This window comes from Neovison vison, chromosome 1, assembly GCF_020171115.1.
Source record: "Neovison vison isolate M4711 chromosome 1, ASM_NN_V1, whole genome shotgun sequence".
In the NCBI taxonomy this organism is placed as follows: Eukaryota; Metazoa; Chordata; class Mammalia; order Carnivora; family Mustelidae; genus Neogale; species Neogale vison.
Window position 1 is genome coordinate 23,738,570 of NC_058091.1, and position 13,307 is coordinate 23,751,876.

The 13,307-nt window shown below is 38.3% G+C and overlaps 1 protein-coding gene across 2 annotated transcripts in view; it reads right to left on the minus strand.

Moving 5' to 3' along the window:
- The window catches only part of AFG1L (AFG1 like ATPase), a 226,118-nt gene that overhangs the window by 151,579 nt on the left and 61,232 nt on the right, over positions 1 to 13,307 (minus strand). The gene's annotated exons all lie outside the window — the stretch shown is intronic.

The window sequence follows — 13,307 nt, forward strand, 5'->3', positions numbered from 1 at the left end:
AGTACAAAATATTTGATGTGAAAGGCTACAAAGCCCAACTTACATTTTAACAGAGGAGGTAAGAATCATAGCAGCCCAGAGCAAGGGCTCTGATGTCACATAACTTGAGTTTACATCCCCTACATCATTTAGTAACTATGTAATCTTCCCCCTCTTTCCTCAATGGGCTCCCCGAACAGTAAGAGCCTCTCGCTCATTCCCAGCAAGCAAGAGAACTGAAGAATTTTTCTAGAGACACTGAATCATCTCCTGGAAAACAAAACAAAACAAAAACAAAAAAACCTGAAGGTACTTATGTGTGGATTTCTCCCAAAGAAATAACTGGTCTCTATTAGATCATCTTATGGTAGAGCACACCAGTCAACCAACCTCTTAAGATGGAACCTTCAGGGGCGCCTGGGTGGGTCATTGGGTTAAGCCTCTGCCTTCAGCTCGGGTCGTGATCTCAGGGTCCTGGGATTGAGCCCCACATTGGGCTCTCTGCTCGGCAGGGAGCCTGCTTCCCCCCCCCTCCGCCTGCCTCCCTGCCTACTTGTGATCTCTCTGTCAAATAAATAAATAAAATCTTTAAAAAAAAAAAAAAAAAGATGGAACCTTCAGTTTGCTTGTTAGTATCTGCAAAGATTCTAAAATGAGTTGACACATAAGAATCAATATAAACTTCAAAAGAAAAATGTCCAAGATGAAAATTGGAGACCAGAGCAAGGGTACAGAGGGGATAAAAACTCAAAGGAAACTGAGTGCTTCCGTTGGTTAACCAACCATCTCTTGGTTTCAGCTCAGGTTATGATCTCAAGGTCATGAGATCAAGCCCCAAGACGGGCTGCACCCTCAATGGAGATTCTGCTTGAGTGTCTCTCTCTCCCTCTCCCTCTGCCTCTCCCCACTCGTACCCTCACATAGGCGCGCTCTCTAAAAATAAATAATTTTTTTTTTAAAAAAAAACTCAGAGGAAATAGAGACTGCACAGACAACAAAAGGAAAACTTCAAAATAAAACCGAATCTGGTGTGCCTGGATGACTTAGTTGGTTAGGTGACCGACTCGATTTCAGCTCAGGTCATGATTTCAGGGTCACGGAATCAAGTCCCACATTGGGCTCCATACTCAGTGCAAAGTCTGCTTGTCCTTCTCCCTCTGCTCCTCTCCCCACCCTCACTCATGTGCAAGCATTCCCTCTCTCTCAAATAAATAAATAAAATCTTTTAAAAATAAAACTGAAATCAATAGAATTAACATGCTGAGGAAAATAAAAGAAGCTATTAAAATTATAAAGCAAGAACAAAATGCAATTTTGAAAAAGGAACATCAAGAACAAAAGAACATTTTGAAATTTAAAATATGGTAGCAGAGGGGTGCCTGACTGACTCAGTCAGCACAGCATGTGACGTTTGATCTCAGGGTTTTGAGTTCAAGCCCCAGGTTGACTGTAGAGATTACTTAAAAATAAAAAGATCTTTAAAAAAATATGGTAGCAGAAATAAAATTCCAGAAAAAGGATTAAAAGATAAGTTTGAGGAGATGTCTTTAAAAAACACAACAAATAAATAGCAACAGTAACAGATGGAAAATATAAGAATATTACTGGATTACTTCATCAGGAGGTCCAATATCTGACAAAAAAAGAGAATTCCAGAAAAAGAAGATAGAAGAAGGACAGGAGGAAGTTATCTAAGAAATAATGCCAAGATTTTTCTCAAATCTGAAGGACTTGATTTCTAGATTGGGAGGAAGGAGTAAGGACCCAGCACAGGGAGGGAAAAAAAACCTATACCAAGTCACAATCCTGAAATTTCAGATACCAGGGATATAAAGAATATCCTACAAACATCTGAGGTGGCCTTTGGGGAGGATGACAAAGGGGTAGGGGAACAGGTCACAAACAATAGATAAAGACTTGAATAAGATTTGAGGGACAAAGATTTATAATCTAATCCATCTAATCTATCCATCAAGTACAAAAATGCAAAATTGGCATTCCATACATAGAAGGTATTAAAAATACCTCCCCAACAGAAATAGGAACACCTTGGCTCCAGGTAAGACAGAGGATCCTGGAAAGAAATCCCCGGTAAGATGGAGGGTTGCTCTAGAAGCACAGAGGCACAAGCAAATCAAGAAAGCAATCAAGTCTAGACCAAAAACAGGAGGATGGAGGGCTCCAAGGAAGAAATGGAACTTCTCTTTGCCTGATATTATTATCAACCCAAATAACCATCCTAAATTTTGGTTCACTTAGAAGAGTAACCTTCAAATTCTGCAACAGCTCCTAGACACCTGTGCAAAAGCCAAGGTAAGCCAAGGCAGAGAGAATTCGGAGAGGGTAACAGCAGAAAGAAGCCAAAGTTATGCCACTTGGCACAAACCAGAGCAGTCAGGATTTTGCCAGGGAACATTCTCAAAGGCATGATATAATCTAGTTCATAATGCTTTTTCTTTTTAATCTGTGGGCTCACTCCAACATATCTCAGAAACCTCTCCAGCTTTCCTGCTCCTCTTAGCTTTCTCTGCGAACCCAGGTCCTGACTCCAACACGCCCTTTCCCAAAGAACCTTCCCCATGATTTAGGCAAAAGGATCTTCTTTGCTTTGATTCTGCCAGCTGGATGCCTTCCCTGTGTTCCTCAGCACATTAACTCTCCATCTATTCTTAAATCTCAACGGAAAACAGATTCTACTCCTGCCAAAACCTCTTAATTTGTTTTGTTTTAAAAATCTTATATGAGCCATTCTTGTACACTGGTTATTCTATTTTCAACTTGCCAGAAAAAAAGCATTATGCTCTTAAATAATTTTAGAACAGTTCAAATTAGAAAACTTGCATAGAACCTCATAATCTCTAAGTATATTCTATGTATTAGAAATCTTTTGAAAGCAACATTCTGTATTCTGTGAAGTGTCAGAGCAATTCATAATTCTTCACAGCACATTTTGTTAGAAGAGTCCTGGGTCTGCTCTAGTACTATTCACATGATATCATCAATATATGCTAAATAAATGAAGTTCAAGGCAAAAATTTAACAAAGATTGAGAAATAAAGATGACACGGAGATAATTCAATCAATGCTGTCCCAAAAAATATTATTTGGTTCTATCTCCTGTTTTACCCACTCTAGCTCAATTATCTTGGAAAGGAACACTTTAGCAAATATATTATACTACATATTACATATATATTTTCTAATTATATAACTATAATTATATAACTGTAACATGTTAGATACCATTAACCAAAAGAATATATACTCCAAGTATTTTTACTTCGAGAGGTAAGCTAATTTTCTCCTAAATTATTTTCAGTCTACCAAAAATTATTGAAATTATGTCAAGGGATTTAAAAATCTGTATTTTAAGGGAGAAAATCAGAATTGAATGGCAAGTAAGATTATAAAATGATCCTAGAGAAGTTTTAAAATTCTGTATTCATAGTAGCGAATTCAGGGAAGGGAAGGTTCACAGTTTTCTTCCAAATAACTAACTTACACAGGAACCCACATCATTTACATGCTCCTAATTTACATTTTCTCACAATTTACCCTATTTTTCAGTTCCATTAAACTTCCTTTCTTAATGTTTTAATTTCTAATATTTGTTCTTAGGCCTCAGAAAACTCCACCCTGGTATCATTCCTCAGTGTTGATATTCTCCATTTGCTTCTCCCCCACTGTCTTCTCCCTCCTCCTCTGCACCCCAAGAGGGCTATGTAGCTGGCCGACTGCTAAATGGCCTCAGCCCTGGGACACATTACTTGCGGGAGATGGAAGGGAGGGAGCAGAGAAAAATGGGGCCATTCCTTCCTGTTCCCTCCCTGCCTCAGTGCTCTGTCTCTGGCAGAGCTGCATCCCTCCAGGACCATCAATCAGGCCACAAGCCACAGCTCCAGCCCACTCCAGGCTCCCCCTTTACCCCTCTATCCCTTGTCTGCTGTCTTAGGCCTGCCCTGCCCATGACTTAGTCATCCCGATTCAGTCTTTATTTGAAACATCTGCTGTGAACAGTTTCCTGCCAGGACTCTGATGCACACCCTACCCTTAAAATGCACACACTTAAGCAAGACAAAGGCCTGAAGCTCTGAACATGAACAAGTTTCTTTAATGAACAGTTGTAAGATTTGTTATGTTAGTTGTATCTTTGGGAATTAGTAAATTAGGATGACAGCACTGTCTCTAATGGATTTTTGGTAAGGATCCAATGACACTATATTATAGACTTTGCAGATGGTAAGTTTAAAGATGATGTTGGAAGGTAGTGGTAACCTACCACCTATCTCCACTGGTACAAAACAGAGCAGAAGAGCACTGGAACTGAACTCAAAAGATCTGGGCAAAAATGCTGGTTCTACTACTTCTTAGCTTTGTGGCCCTGGGTAAGCCATATCAACTCAACAACCTGCCATTTCCTTATCTATTAGGTGCAGGGCAGAGCACAGGGGAGTTCCCACTCACTGCCCAGCTCTCTGTAACTAATCACAAGGTTCACTCACTCATGCTGAAGACTGCAAATTTCATGTTTTACTGATATCTGTTCCCATCAAAACCTAGGCACCATAAAAAGAAAGAAAGAAATACCATGCCCTATAAGACACCCCTTTCAAAGATCCCAACACTAATATGCACTCAAACTATTTTCTATCTATTTAATAAACTATACCAAACACATAAAGAATACACATTTGTAGTACCATTTCAGATATAGTCAATATGGTGTACTCCAACTAGAGTGTAATAAAATTAGAAATAAATGATAGAAGGATGGCTAAAAATAAGAAAAATCTCATACTAAGAAATCAACCTTCCTATCATGTTCACCCAGACTTCAGAATATTGCTGAAACAAGTCTGAAAAGCCCTTCAGAGTGTATGCTCTCAACAGTCCCTTCCTATTGTCAATAATTCTGTTTTACTGGTTAGTTCACTCTCTGTTTCTACAACAGTTCTCTGGAACCCTCTCAGCCCTCTTCAAGCCATCCTACACTTCCCCCCAACACTTTCAGCAGGTGTCTCCTACTTCTTAGAAAAACAGAAGGCATCGGGGTGGAACTCCTTCAACTTCCTATTATTATATGAAATTGCAATCTGACCCATATCTGCACTCATTTTCTCCTCTCTCCCACCTGTGACAAAGATGATTCCTCTTCCTATGTAACTTTCCATCAATTTCTGGATCTCAGTCCTCACTTCTACCACCTTCCCAGGAACCATGTCCATCAAATTAAATGTTTCACTTCTCTTGTAATCCTTTTCATCAACAGCTTTATAACTGTGTTTTGGTGAATTTATTTTTAAAATCTTTAAGTATAATGTCTTACAAGCAAGAGACAAACCCAAAAACTATAATGGAAAGGACAGAAACATTAAAGACAGTGAAATTAAGCATTTCTGTTTGGAAAAAAAAATGCTAAGAACAGTGAAAAGGCAAGGAAAAAATCCTGCAATATTACAGAGAAGGATTTGTTTCCTTAGTAAACAGGAGTTTTTATACAACAGTAAGAAAACAAATACAAGTGGCTTAAACATTTGAAAGAATACTTATTCTCCTTCACAATAAAAGGTGTGTTTTAAAATAACAACAAAATACTGCCATGACAAAAATCTAAAAGTCTGAGAGAATATGGTATTGTCAAAAATGTAAGGAGGGGCGCCTGGGTGACTCAGTGGGTTAAGCCTCTGCCTTCGGCTCAGGTCATGATCTCAGGGTCCTGGGATGGAGCCCCACATCAGGCTCTCTGCTCAGCAGTGAGCCTGCTTCCCCCTCTCTCTGCCTGCCTCTCTGCCTATTTGTGATCTCTCTGTCTGTCAAATAAATAAATTAAAAATCTTTTTAAAAAAATGTAAGGAGACAGGCAGGCTCATAAATTAGTAAGAATATGAACTGTTGCAATATTTTTTTTTCATAGCAGTGAATTTTATTGTCCTCCCCTTTGGGGAGGTCACACTGTACACTTTTGAAGATACCTCAAAAGTTGTCCAGTAATCCTACTTCTGGGTATTTATCCAAAGGAAATCAAAACACTAGCTCAGAAAGATATCTACATGATATCATCACCCCAAGATAGTGTGACACCGTTTACAACAACCAAGACAGGAAAACAACCAAAGTGTCTACCAACTGAAAATCGATAAAGAAAATATATATGCTGGGATAACTAGGATATTATCCAGGTATAAAAAAGAAGGAAATCTTGCTGTTTGTAACAACATGGATGGACCTTTAGGGCATTATACTAAGTGAAATAAATCTGGCAGAAAAAAAACATATACTGGGGTGCCTGCTGGCTCAGTTGGAAGAGCCTGTGACTATTGATCTTGGGGTTGTGAGATCAAGCCCCACGCTGGGTATAGAGATTATTTAAAATAAAAATTTAAAAAAAAAAAGACATATAACAAATAATATCACTTACCTCTGGAATCTAAAACAAAAACCAAAAACTAAAACTCCTAGAACTCTCTAGTCAGAGAGCCTCCTCAAGTTTAGGAGACTTACTGTAGTAACCTAAATCAAAGAAGGAAGGATAAGAAAAGCAGGTGTCAAAAGAATGTCATTAAAATTGTTTAAAACAATGTGGCTAAACTAACAACTGTCCAATAAAGAAATGTGGTGTGGGGCACCTGAGTGGCACAGTGGGTTAGGCATCCAACTCGTGGCTCAGGTCATGGACTCAGGGTCATGAGATAAGGCTCTGCACTCAGTGCAGAGTCTTCTTGGGATTCTCCCTCTCTCTCCCCACCATGCTTGGTCTCTCTCTCAAATAAATAAATGAATAAATCTTAAGGGAAAAAAAAAGAACTGTGCTGATATTGTCAATGTTTGGGGTCCTGGCTATTATGCATTTGGTGATACACTCCAAACCATCGAGTTTAGTAAAATTTATGTTTTGAAGTTTATAGGCAGTATATAAAAGCCACTTTCCACCAAAGAATCTTTTGAACATAGGGTTTATATTTTAAAAAGTAAATATCCAGGGCACCTGGGTGGCTCAGTGGGTTAAAGCCTCTGCCTTCGGCTCAGGTCATGATCTCAGGGTCCTGGGATCTAGACCCACATCGGGCTCTCTGCTCAGCAGGGACCCTGCTTCCTCCTCTCTCTCTGCCTGCTTCTCTGGCTACCTGTGATCTCTGTCTGTCAAATAAATAAATAAAATCTTTAAAAAATAAAATAAAAATAAAACATAAAAAATATCCAATTATTCTATCAAAGTTTTATGAGACATAATCAAATGCAAAGTGTGAGTCCAAACACACACACACAGTCAAAGGGATATCTAGGGAACTAATGAAATTTAAATGTGGGCTTCATATTTAGGGTTGCAAGATAAAATACAAGACGCTCAGTTAAATGCGAATTTCAGATTAACATCAAATAATTTTTAGTATATGTATGTCCCAAATATTGCAAGAGACATACACACACTAAATAAGTATTATTTATCTGAAATTCGAACTTATTTTGATATCCTGTATTTTTCTTTGCTAAGTCAGGCAACTCTATTTTAGATAATATTATTATAACAATGTTAAATTTCTTGGGTGTGATAATGGTAACACAGTTATGCAAGAGATGTCCTAGTTAGGAAATACATAATGATGTCTTTAAGGGTTAAGTGTTATTATGTTGCAATTTTCAGGTAGTCAAAGAAAAATATATATATATATTTAGAGAGAAAATGGGGCAAAATGTTAATCATTCATGAATTTAAGTGTACTGTTGCAATTTTTCAAAATAAAACAGGGGAAGGGAATTCGATGAGTCCAATATGGCGGAGGAATAGGAGACCATATGTTCCTCTGGTCCCAGGAATCCAGCTAGTAGCTATCAAATCATTCTGAATGTTTGTGAACTCAACCAGAGATTAAAAATCAACCACTTTCTGTAAGGTAGGAGATGTGGGGAAGTGAAACTGAGGTGATAAATGGATAGATAACCCGGGTGGGGAGGGAGCCTCCATCAGCCAGCAATGGAAAGTGATATAGCTGCTGAGCACAAAATAAGAACTTTAAAAGTCTACTCCTGGGAGGGACAGCCCTGCCTGAAAGACGCTCAGGTGGCAAAGCAAGCCAGACTCCTAGGTGGGACAGCATGGTCTCATAATCCCTGGGGACACAGAAAGACTGAGGATGCCTGAGTGTAGCACAGCCCCCAGGCCTGGAGTGGGAAAGCCAGCTGCAATCAGGGAGCCCAGGAGTGAGCTCTGTTTATACCATAAATTGCCAACCAGCATGTTAGCACAAACACTTTCCAAGCAAGGGCCCAGCAAGCAACAGAATTACCAAAAGACCTCCCCTACATCCCCCAAGGACAAACGGTGCAGGTGCATGCCACAGGAGTTTGCAGGGTTTGGAGACTCTAAACAGGATCACAAGCCTGAGATAGAAACCCTTGATCACAGGCTGGGTGAGCATGGAGCGCAGAGACCAGGAAGATGGGAGTGATGGACTGCTTTTCCCTAAGGACGCACTGAGGAGTAGGGCCCCAGACTTTCAGCTCTACGGCTGGATATTGGGAAGCTGCCATTTTCATTCTCATCCCCTGAAGAGTCTCAGAAAGCCTTCAGGGAACAAAAACCACATAGAGCAATCCCAAGTACCTTACTTAGCCTGGCCCCTCTGGCAAGGGCAGTGCAATTCCACCAAGACAAAAACACCGAAGAATCAGCGCAACAAGCCCCTCCCTGAGATCAGCAAGAACATCTGGACAAGACCAAGTTTACTGATCCCAGAGGACTGCAAAATTCCAACATTAGGGCAAAAAAGTATATAGAATTCATGATTTTTTTCCCCATGATTCTTTAGTCCTTCAATTTTAATTTTGTTCTTGTTCCTTTTCAACCAATTTATTTTATCAACTTTTTAAAAAAACTTTTTTAATTTTCTTTTTTACACTTACATCTTATCCTTTCATTGTATTTAATTTTATTTTTGTATATAGAAGTTTTTCTTTCTTTACAATTTTGGGATGCAGTTTCTTCTGACAGACAAAATACACCCAGAATCTAGTGTATTACTCTGTTCTCTTCACCTGTTTGATCACATTCTTTTTTTCTTCCTTTTTTTTTGTTAGAGTCTTTTTAAATTTCTATCTTTATACTTACATTCTATCCTTTCAAAGTAATTAATTTTGTTTTTGTGTGTATAGATATATATTCTTTTCTTTCTTTACAATTTTGGGATGTAAGTCCTTCTAACACACCAAAATATTCTCCAGATATAGTGTATTGCTCTGTTCTGTTCCCCTGTTTATATTCCTTTTTTTTTTTGTCTTTTAATTTTCACTTATACAGTTACATTCTATTCTTCCAATGTATTTAATTTTATTTATCTACATAAATAATTTTTTCTTTCTTTATGATTTTGGGATCTAGTTTTCTAACAAACAGACCAAACTACACACTGATCAACTGTACTGCTCTGTTCTATTCACGTGTGTGATTATATTCTCCCCCCCCCCCCCAGTTTCAGGTCTCTTCTGATTTCGTGTATGTTTCTTTGGGGTCATTGTTGCTATTTTAGTATTTTGTTCTCTTGTTCATCCATTCTTCTCTGGACAGAATGAAAAGTTAGAAAAACTCACCTCAAAAAAAGAGAACAAGAGACAATACTGACTGCCAGGGACCTAATCAATATGGATATAAGTAAGATGTCAGAACTAGAGATCAGAATAATGATTACAAAGATACTATATGGGCCTGAAAAGAAGACACTAGAGAATCCCTTTTTCGAGAAATAAAAGAACTAAAATCTAACCATGACAAAATCAAAAAGGCTGTTAATGAGACACAATAAAAAATGGGGGCTCTTATTGCTAGGATAAATGAGGCAGAAGGGAGAATTAGTGATAAAGAAGAGCAAATGACGGGGGCACCTGGGTGGCTCAGTGGGTTAAAACCTCTGCCTTCGGCTCAGGTCATGATCCCAAGGTCCTGGAATTAAGCCCGGCGTCTCCCTGCTGAGCAGAGAGCCTGCTTCCCTTCCTCTCTCTCTGCCTGCCTCTCTGCCTACTTGTGATCTCTGTCTGTCAAATAAATAAATAAAATCTTTAAAAAAAAAAAAAAGGGCAGGGCGCCTGGGTGGCTCAGTGGGTTAAGCCGCTGCCTTCAGCTCAGGTCATGATCTCAGGGTCCTGGGATCGAATCCCACATCGGGCTCTCTGCTCAGCAGAGAGCCTGCTTCCTCCTCTCTCTCTCTGTCTGCCTACTTGTGATCTCTCTCTGTCAAATAAATAAATAAAATCTTTTAAAAAAAAACAAAAGGGCAAATGACGGAGAATAAAGGAGCTGAGAAAAAGAGAGATAAACAACTACTGGGTCATGAGAGGAGAACTCAAGAGATAAATGATACCATAAAATGAAACAATATTAGGATAATTGGGATTCTACAAGAAGAGGAAGGGGGAGAAGAAGGTATATTAGAGCAAATTACAGCAGAGAACTTCCCTAATCAGGGGAAGAAAATGGGCTTTCAGGTCCAGGAAGCACAGAGAACCCCCTTCAAAATCAATAAAAATAGGCTAAAACCTCAACATAGAATAGTGAAACTTGCAAATTTCAGGGACAAAGAGAAAATCCTAAACACAACTCAGGAATAAGAGGTCCATAACCTCAAGGGCAGAAACACCAAACTGTCAGCAGACCTATCCACAGAGACCTGGCAGGCCAGGAAGGATTGGCATGATAATATTCAGAGTGTTAAATGAGAAAAATATGTAGCCAAGAATACTCTATCCAGCAAAGATGTCATTCAAAATAAAAGGAGAAATATAAAGCTTCCAGGACAAACAAACTAAAAGAATGTGATCCCTGAACCAATTCTGAAGAAATATTAAAGTAGATCCTTTAAGTGAAGAGAGATCCCAAAAGTAACAGACCAGAAAGGAACAGAGACAATACACAGAAAATAGTGACTTTACAGGTAATACAACAGCACTAAATTCCTATCTTTCAATAGTTACTCTGAATGTAAATAAGCTAAATGCCCCCAATCAAAAGACACAAGTATCAGATTGGATAAAAAAGCAAGACCCATCAATCTGCTGTCTGCAAAAGACTCATTTTAACCCACTGAGCCACTCAGGTGCCCCGCAAAAGACTCATTTTAGATGCAAAGACACTTCCAGACTGAAAGTGAGGGGGTGGAAAAGTCATTTATCATGCTAATGGACAGGAAAAGAAAGCTAGGGTAGCAATCTTTGTATCAGACAAATTAGATTTCAAACCAAAGACTGCAATAAAAGATGAGGAAGGATACTGTATCATAATTAAAGGTCTATCCAAAAAGATCTAGCAATTAGTATTTATGCCCCTAACATGAGAGCAGCCAATTACATAAACCAATTAATAACAAAATTAAAGAAATACATCAATAATAATACAATAGTTGTAGGGGGCATTAACATCCCACTCACAGCAAGCAACAGATTATCTACATAGACGATCAAAAGGAAACAAGGGCTTTAAAAGACTCAGTGGATCAGATGGACTTAACAGATATATTCAGAGCATTTCATCCTAAAGCAGCAGAATATATATGCTTTTTGAGTGCATATGGAACATTCTCCAGAATAGATCACATACTGGGTCACAAATCAGAGCTCAACCAGTATGAAAAGACTGAGATCATACCATGCATATTTTCAGACCACAATGCTATGAAACTTGAAGTCAACCACAAGAAAAAATTTTGAAGTACACAAATACATGGAGGTTAAAGAACACCCTACTAAAGAATAAATGGGTCAACCAGGAAATTAAGGAAGAATTTTAAAAATTCATGGAAACAAATGAAAATAAAAACACAACTGTTCAAAACCTTAGGGATGCGGCAAAGGCAGTCCTAAGAGGGAAATACATAACAAGACAAGCCTTTCTCGAGAAACAAGAAAGGTCTCAAATACACACTCTAATCTTACACCTAAAGGAGCTGGAGAAAGAACACCAATAAAACCTAAACCAAGCAGAGAGAATACAGATTAGGTTCAGAAATACTAGAAATGGAAACCAAAAGAACAGAGCACATCAACAAAACTAGGAGCCAGTTCTTTTAAAGAATTAGTAAGATTGATAAACCCCTGGTCAGAATTATCAAAAAGAAAAGGACTCAAATAAATGAAGGACCCAAATAAATAAAATCATGAATGAAAGAGGAGAGATCACAACCAAAACTGAAGAAATAAAAACAACTATAAGAACATATTATGAGCAACTATATGCCAACAAATTAGGCAATCTGGAAGAAACGGATGCATGCTTAGAGACATATAAACTATAAAAACTGAAACAAGAAGAAATAGAAAACCTGAACAGACCAAAAATCAGCAAGAAAATTGAAGCGATAATCAAGAATCTCCCGAATCCAGGGCTGAATGGCTTCCCAGGGGAATTCTACCAAACTTTTAAAGAAGAATTAATACCTATTCTTCTGAAGCTGTTTCAAACAACAGAAATGGAAGGAGAACTTTCAAACTCATTCTATGAGGCCAGCACTACCTTGATCCCAAAGCCAGACAAAAACCCCTACCAAAAAAGAGAATTACAGGCCAATAACCCTGATGAACATGGATGCCAAAATTCTGACGAAGGTTCTAGCCAACAGGATTTACCACGACCAAATGGGATTTATTCCCAGGCTGCAAGTGTGGTTCAACATCTGTAAATCAATCAATGTGATACAATACATTAATAAAAGAAAGGATAAGAAACATATGATCCTCTCACTACATGCAGAAAAAGCATTTAACAAAGTACAGCATCCTTTTTTATTAAAACTCTTCACAGTATAGGGATAGAGGAAACATACCTCAGTATCATAAGAACCATAATATGAAAAACCTACAGCAAATATCATTCTCAATGGGGAAAAACTGAGAGCTTGTCCCCCAAGGTCAGGAACATGGCAGGGATGACCATTCTCACCACTATTATTCAACACAGTATTAGAAGCCTTAGCCTTAGACACAAAAAGAAATAAAAAGGAATCCTAATCAGCAAAGAAATCAAATTCTCACTCTTCACGATGACATGATACGCCATGTTGAAAACCCAAAAGACTCCACCCCGAAATCGCTAGAAATCATAGGATTCAGCAGAATATTAAAACAATGCACAGAAATCAGTTGCATTTCTATACACGAACAATGAGACAGAAGAAAAAGAAATTAAGGAATCAATCCAATTGAGCATTGCATCAAAAACTGTAAGATAGCTAGCAATAGACCTAAGCAAAGAGGCAAAGGATCTGAACTCAGAAAACTACAGAACACTCATGAAAGAAACTGAAGAAGACATAAAGATTGGGAAAACATTCCATGCTCATGGATTA